At 44.7% G+C, this 8,417-nt stretch overlaps 1 non-coding gene across 1 annotated transcript; it reads left to right on the forward strand.

The window, feature by feature from the left end:
- The first annotated feature begins 352 nt into the window (after positions 1-352).
- On the forward strand, positions 353-424 carry TRNAH-GUG (transfer RNA histidin (anticodon GUG)). The gene has a single exon. It is a non-coding gene; the product is annotated as a tRNA-His (tRNA).
- Positions 425-8,417: the final 7,993 nt, after the last annotated feature.

The raw sequence follows: 8,417 nt of genomic DNA on the forward strand, positions 1-8,417 counted from the left end.
TGGGGGCCTGTTCCGAGCCCCTCCTGGCTTGGAGGAGTTTGGTCGGCCGTGGATTAAGTTTTTGCAGTGTTCACTTCCCCGACCCCAGCACTCATAGAACACTTGAGACTTGCAGGGCAGAGTGGTGGATCTTGTTAAGAAGTCTGGGCTTCTTGGTTTATGGGGAGTCTTGTCACTGGAAGCAGAGAGGTAAATATTTGCTGTGATCTGCTACTCAAAGAAAAGACCCTGATCTAACTTGAAAAGATGGGTTTTAAACAAACGCTAAATCTATCCACTCCACGGATACTTTGACCTTTTTTAAGCCTATCAGAGCCACACCAGGGTAGTCTTTTCAGAGCCCAAGTAGCTCGCTGTGATAGTATAGTGGTTAGTACTCTGCGTTGTGGCCGCAGCAACCTTGGTTCGAATCCGAGTCACGGCAGTTGGGCAGCATTTTTATTCTCACTTCTTAATATTTACATGAGTTAAGAGCTTGAACCTAATTTCAACGGTGAAATTAAATGTCTTTGAAGAACGCGTTAACAATGTTATTATTTATTTCACCTTTCTGCACTTTTACGTTTGTGGCGGTCCTGATGTGAAAAGTATGAGCTACAGTTTGGTTTCACGGGACCCGGTCAGCAAGAGAGATGGATGTCTGTGTCTCCTGTACCTGCAGCGCCGAGGCTCCTGTACTGACGCGGAGTAGCTTTCAATGTTGAAAGGGATCCTGCTAGTCAAATATCAGTTTTTGCAGCAATTCAGGCCGCGAAGAAAAAAGGTCTAAAAATAAATATTTGTATAGAAAGTAAGACTGAGGTCCCAAGGGTCTGAAAGAAAGAGGCGACGGAGAAGGACACTGAGAGGCGCACTCACCCAATCAGCGTTTGGCTTCATCATCCCGCACCCGACGGATCACCGGGCAGCTAGAGGGAAAGTTTAAAAACTTAAGCCAAGTTTATTAGTCATGGTCGAATCGTGAATTACACAATTACGCTCCTTTGTGGAATTTGGAGTAATGTGGGGAAAGACATCTACCCAAGAGCGGAGGAAAAGAGCGTGAGCAGCGGCTGTTGTGCCAGTTCTGTTGCATTTAGAGCGATTTTCTTGTGCAAAGTGTATATCAGGTTCCTTTCGGATCTGGGCGTGTATTTTGCACCAGGAAAATAGCCTTGTGTAATTCTGTACAACCTTGCATAATGTTGCTGTAATCTCGCGTAATTACACTGCAGTGAGTTACACTGGTTATGCCCATCCCTACATTTGACTCATGTTTAACAGAGAGGTCCGTCCATCCATTGATCCATTCATCTGTCCATCCATCTTTTTGCCTGTGTGCCTGCTTATCTATCTGCTCACCTACCTGTGCGTGACTGTGAACCTGTCTAACAGAGTGTTGATGCCTGGCTGTATGCTTTGTTAACACTATAACGCTCATAGGGACATTGAGGAGGACATCTTGGCGTTATGGTTTTTTCTGGTATGAAGCAACCGTTTTCAAATCCTGACAGTCCACACAAAGTTGATCATATGTGATCCCATTTTCGTACCAACAGCTGCTTCTCTATATACTTATCGGTCCACGTCTATTACTACATGTGCTTTCTATTTACCTTTCTATTTCAATCTGGGTATCTGCCTTACTGCCTATTTCTGCCCATCTCTGTTTATGTTAACACTTTAAAGCCTACATGCTGACTACCAAGGTCTTTGTGGCGTGGTTCTTTCTAAAGCAGGCGCGTGTGATTTACAGCGGTTTCTGTGACGCTGATTATATCTCATCCATAATTTACTAACAGCTACATACCTGCCTTTCTGTCTACAAACCTGTACAGATGCATCGGTGCATGTGGCTTATTTATGACGATCTGTTTAACCTTCTATCCGTCCTTCTATCTGTGCAACTGTCTTACAGTTCCCCCTCTTTTATGTTGTTACAACACTATTTGTTAAACAAACCTTCACAGTCAGAAGGGCTTCCAGGCGCTGTTATTTATTTAAAAAACTGCAAAGAACACCAGTTTATGCAATGTTGATGACATTTACTTCACCCCTTTATTGTTGCATTAATGGGTTTTCAAGTCACAAAACGGGTCCCTGATGAAGCCTAAGTGGACTTCTGAGCTGCTGTAGCTCTGTGGGGTCTCCAGCTCTCCTAGGGCCTCAGATCTACCACTACAACACCAGCCTTACCCTAAGTTGTGCAGCAGATTTTTTATTTTTTTTATTTATTGGTATTTCAGATGGTACATATTATTCACAGGATTGTAACAGGTTGCAGAGCTGTATGAATCTCCTTTCCATGACAACTTTTGAACAGTTACCCATTACTGCTATTATATTATGTTACCACCACGCTGAGGGCTGTTCCTTGCATAAATCTGTAAGCAGGCTTGTGATCTGTGGTGTGGGCCTCCTGTGGGTCTCCGGTTCAGCGCTGTATGCCCATGGAGCAGGGTGGTCGGTTGCCACCATTTCCAGCTCTGACACGTCAGGTACTCATCATCTCTTATTACAACAAATAACAAGCAAGCCAAACAACTTGCCCAGAAACGAGACCTAACTACGCATCGTGTGAGTGTGTCTACAGCTGTATGGGGCCCAGCCGGGGGGGGGAAGGGACCCAGGGGAACCCTCCCCAGTGTATGATCTTCCAGGGAGGTCTAGGAGAGGTGTGTTTGTCGTGCTCCTAACTCCGCAAGTTAAGAGGCCCATCTGCATCATCATCATAGTCATGTCAGGAGTGTTCCATGCTCCCGCCACCTCTGCCCATAGGGGAGCTATCTGTCTGTTCCTCAGCCCTCTCATTTCTTCCCTCTGAAGTGCCCTTTCTTCTGCCTTGCCAAGGAAGTGAAGTCTGCTTATAGCACGTGTCCTACTTTTATAATGTTTTCAGGGCACTTCGCCCACTTCATATCTAGCCAAAATCCTTTAGCACTGGGAGACCACGTGTCTGCTGAATATCTTACCTCCACCATTGGGGGTATAAAAGGTGTACTTTGGCTCTGTTGTAAATTATTATAAAGGGCTCAATTTGGTTGGGTTGTGAATTGCTGTCAAGCTCTAAATCTCAGAATTCTCTTAGTCACCTTTTTATGTCTTGCGTACACAGTGAATGTGCTGTGAGACATATTGTTTAGAATTCAGTGGGCTTACCACACGCCCATAGCTTACTTACCATTAATTGTTTTCTATGTCACTCACATTTGCAATATTTCTATTACTTAGCTCCCATAGACTGAATCTTCCTTTCTTGTGTTCATTCCTCCATGGAGGATGGACCAAGTACATGTGTTCTTTTCGTCTTTCTACAGTACGCTATTTTTTATATTTTAAAAGTGTTTTCGTATCATTCTTGGATGTGCAATGTGCTTTCCAACATTCATGACAAGCATACAGCTTATTTTTCACCCTAAACGCCGTCTCTATTGACACTTTAGTTACTTTCTCACACTATATTCCTCTGCATGACTATACTCTACTCCCCTCAGTGCCACTGTACTCTACACTGTGCAACTCTATACCACTCCACTCTACTCAGTTCTACTTAACTGTAATCTACATTGTTCCACTCTATCACTCCACTCTATGCCACTCTAATCTATGCCACTCCACTATACGCCACTTCACTCCACTTTATGCTACTCCATTCTATGCCACTCCACCCTGTCACTCTCTGCTATGCCCCTCTACTCCACTCCACTCCACTCTACTCTATGCCACTTCCCTTCATTCCTCTCTACGCCACCCTACTTCATAGAATGCCACTTTATGTGACTCTATGCCACTCTGCTCTACATCACTCTAGAATACTCAACTGAACTCTACTCTATACAACTCCACTCTACTTTACTCCTCTCCACTCTATGCCTCTCCACTCTATGCTACTCTACTCCAGTCTACTGTACGCCACTTTATTTTATCCCATTCTACTCTACGCCACTGTACACCACTCAACTCTATGCCACTCTACTCCGTTGCACCCCTCTCTACTCTACGCTACTCTACTCCATGCTACTATACTCCACTCTAAGCCACTGTATTCTCCACCACTAAGCTCTATTCCACTCTACTGTATGCCACTCCATGCCACTCTAATCCACCCCACAGAATGCCACTCTACTCTATGCCACTCCACTCAACTCCATGCCATTCCACACTTTTGCACTCTACCCTACTCTGTGCCTCTCCATTCCACTCCATGCCACTCCACTCTATCCCACTACGCTCTACTCTAGTTCACTCTATGCCACTCCACTTTACTCTCTCCCACTCTACTCTATACTACTTCATTCCATGCCACTTCACTGTACTCCACTCCACTCCATCTCACACAATATCACTCAATGGCACTACATGCGCTCTACTCTATGCCACTGTACTGCACACTACTCTATGCTGTGCCACTCTACACTACTCTCCTGTAGGCCTTTCTACTCTATGCCACTTTTTACTCTGCTCCTCTCTACACCACAGTGTCACTCCATGCAACGCGACTGTATGCTACTCAACTCCACAACACTCTACTTCATGCAGTCCGACTCCACTCCTCCTAATTCTTTGCCACCCCTCTCCATGACACACTGTTCTCTGACTCTATGCCATTCCATGCCACTTCACTCTACACCACACTATGCCACTCTACACCACACTACTTTACTCTATGCTACTCTATGCCATTCTATGCAACCTCACTCCTCTCTACCCCACTCTGCTCTATGCCACTCCATTCCTCACAATGCTATTCAACGCCATGCCAAGGCACACCACTTCATTATATTACACTGTATTCTATGACACATTACGTCACTCTACTCTTTGCACTTCAATCTACTCCCTTCTATGACCCTCCATTCATCACCACTCCATTGTTTGCTAGTCAAGTTTACGCCACTTCATTCCACACAATGCAACTCTAAAGCAGTATGCACCAAGCAGCTGAATGTGTCTGAAGAGACACCCAGAAAAGAAAAGAACAACAATATGTGGGGGCCTGTTCCGAGCCCCTCCTGGCCTGGAGGAGTTTGGTCGGCCGTGGATTAAGTTTTTGCAGTGTTCACTTCCCCGACCCCAGCACTCATAGAACACTTGAGACTTGCAGGGCAGAGTGGTGGATCTTGTTAAGAAGTCTGAGCTTCTTGGTTTATGGGGAGTCTTGTCACTGGAAGCAGAGAGGTAAATATTTGCTGTGATCTGCTACTCAAAGAAAAGACCCTGATCTAACTTGAAAAGATGGGTTTTAAACAAACGCTAAATCTATCCACTCCACGGACACTGTGACCTTTTTTCAGCCTATCAGAGCCACACCAGGGTAGTCTTTTCAGAGCCCAAGTAGCTCGCTGTGATCGTATAGTGGTTAGTACTCTGCGTTGTGGCCGCAGCAACCTCGGTTCGAATCCGCGTCACGGCATTGCGGGTGTCAATGTCACGGCAGTTGGGCAGAATTTTTATTCTCACTTCTTAATATTTACATGAGTTAAGAGCTTGAACCTAATTTCAACGGTGAAATTAAATGTCTTTGAAGAACGCGTTAACAATGTTATTATTTATTTCACCTTTCTGCGCTTTTACGTTTGTGGCGGTCCTGATGTGAAAAGTATGAGCTACAGTTTGGTTTCACGGGACCCGGTCAGCAAGAGGGATGGATGTCTGTGTCTCCTGTACCTGCAGCGCCGAGGCTCCTGTACTGACGCGGAGTAGCTTTCAATGTTGAAAGGGATCCTGCTAGTCAAATATCAGTTTTTGCAGCAATTCAGGCCGCGAAGAAAAAAGGTCTAAAAATAAATATTTGTATAGAAAGTAAGACTGAGCTCCCAAGGGTCTGAACGAAAGAGGCGACGGAGAAGGACACTGAGAGGCACGCTCACCCAATCAGCGTTTGGCTTCATCATCCCGCACCCGACGGATCACCGGGCAGCTAGAGGGAAAGTTTTAAAACTTAAGCCAAGTTTATTAGTCGTGGTCGAATCGTGAATTACACAATTACGCTCCTTTGTGGAATTTGGAGTAATGTGGGGAAAGACATCTACCCAAGAGCGGAGGAAAAGAGCGCGAGCAGCGGCTGTTGTGCCTGTTCTGTTGCATTTAGAGCTATTTTCTTGTGCAAAGTGTATGTCAGGTTCCTTTCGGATCTGAGCGTGTATTTTGCACCAGGAAAATAGCCTTGTGTAATTCTGTACAACCTCTCATAATGTTGCTGTAATTTCGCGTAATTACACTGCAGTGAGTTACACTGGTTACGCCCATCCCTACATTTGACTCATGTTTAACAGAGAGGTCCGTCCATCTATTGATCCATTCATCTGTCCATCCATCTTTTTGCCAGTGTGCCTGCTTATCTATCTGCTCACCTACCTGTGCGTGACTGTGAACCTGTCTAACAGAGTGTTGATGCCTGGCTGTATGCTTTGTTAACACTATAACGCTCATAGGGACATTGAGGAGGACATCTTGGCGCTATGTTTTTTTTTGGTATGAAGCAACCGTTTTCAAATCCTGACAGTCCACACAAAGTTGATCATATGTGATCCCATTTTCGTACCAACAGCTGCTTCTCTATATACTTATCGGTCCACGTCTATTACTACATGTGCTTTCTATTTACTTTCTATTTCAATTTGGGTATCTGCCTTACTGCCTATTTCTGCCCATCTCTGTTTATGTTAACACTTTAAAGCCTACATGCTGACTACCAAGGTCTTTGTGGCGTGGTTATTTCTAAAGCAGGCGCGTGTGATTTACAGCGGTTTCTGTGAAACTGATTATATCTCATCCATGATTTACTAACAGCTACATACCTGCCTTTCTGCCTACAAACCTGTACAGATGCATCGGTTCATGTGGCTTATTTATGACGATCTGTTTAACCTTCTATCCGTCCTTCTATCTGTGCAACTGTCTTACAGTTCCCCCTCTTTTATGTTGTTACAATACTATTTGTTAAACAAACCTTCACAGTCAGAAGGGCTTCCAGGCACTGTTATTTATTAAAAAAACTGCAAAGAACACCAGTTTATGCAATGTTGATGACATTTACTTCACCCCTTTATTGTTGCATTAATGGGTTTTCAAGTCACAAAACGGGTCCCTGATGAAGCCTAAGTGGACTTCTGAGCTGCTGTAGCTCTGTGGGGTCTCCAGCTCTCCTAGGGCCTCAGATCTACCACTACAACACCAGCCTTACCCTAAGTTGTGCAGCAGATTTTTTATTTTTTTTATTTATTGGTATTTCAGATGGAACATATTATTCACAGGATTGTAACAGGTTGCAGAGCTGTATGAATCTCCTTTCCATGACAACTTTTGAACAGTTACCCATTACGGCTATTATATTATGTTACCACCACGCTGAGGGCTGTTCCTTGCATAAATCTGTAAGCAGGCTTGTGATCTGTGGTGTGGGCCTCCTGTGGGTCTCCGGTTCAGCGCTGTATGCCCATGGAGCAGGGTGGTCGGTTGCCACCATTTCCAGCTCTGGCACGTCAGGTACTCATCATCTCTTATTACAACAAATAACAAGCAAGCCAAACAACTTGCCCAGAAACGAGACCTAACTACGCATCGTGTGAGTGTGTCTACAGCTGTATGGGGCCCAGCCGGGGGGGGGAAGGGACCCAGGGGAACCCTCCCCAGTGTATGATCTTCCAGGGAGGTCTAGGAGAGGTGTGTTTGTCATGCTCCTAACTCCGCAAGTTAAGAGGCCCATCTGCATCGTCATCATAGTCATGTCAGGAGTGTTCCATTCTCCCGCCACCTCTGCCCATAGGGGAGCTATCTGTCTGTTCCACAGCCCTCTCATTTCTTCCCTCTGAAGTGCCCTTTCTTCTGCCTTGCCAAGGAAGTGATGTCTGCTTATAGCACGTGTCCTACTTTTATAATGTTTTCAGGGCACTTCGCCCACTTCATATCTAGCCAAAATCCTTTAGCACTGGGAGACCACGTGTCTGCTGAATATCTTACCTCCACCATTGGGGGTATATAAGGTGTACTTTGGCTCTGTTGTAAATTATTATATAGGGCTCAGTTTGGTTGGGTTGTGAATTGCTGTCAAGCTCTAAATCTCAGAATTCTCTTAGTCACACCTTTTTATGTCTTGCGTACACAGTGAATGTGCTGTGAGACATATTGTTTAGAATTCAGTGGGCTTACCACACGCCCATAGCTTACTTACCATTAATTGTTTTCTATGTCACTCACATTTGCAATATTTCGATTGCTTAGCTCCCTTAGACTGAATCTTCCTTTCTTGTGTTCATTCCTCCATGGAGGATGGACCAAGTACATGTGTTCTTTTCGTCTTTCTACAGTACGCTATTTTTTATATTTTAAAAGTGTTTTCGTATCATTCTTGGATGTGCAATGTGCTTTCCAACATTCATGACAAGCATACAGATTATTTTTCACCCTAAACGCCGTCTCTATTGACACTTTAGTTA

Source organism: Pleurodeles waltl, chromosome 12, assembly GCF_031143425.1.
Source record: "Pleurodeles waltl isolate 20211129_DDA chromosome 12, aPleWal1.hap1.20221129, whole genome shotgun sequence".
Classification (NCBI taxonomy): Eukaryota; Metazoa; Chordata; class Amphibia; order Caudata; family Salamandridae; genus Pleurodeles; species Pleurodeles waltl.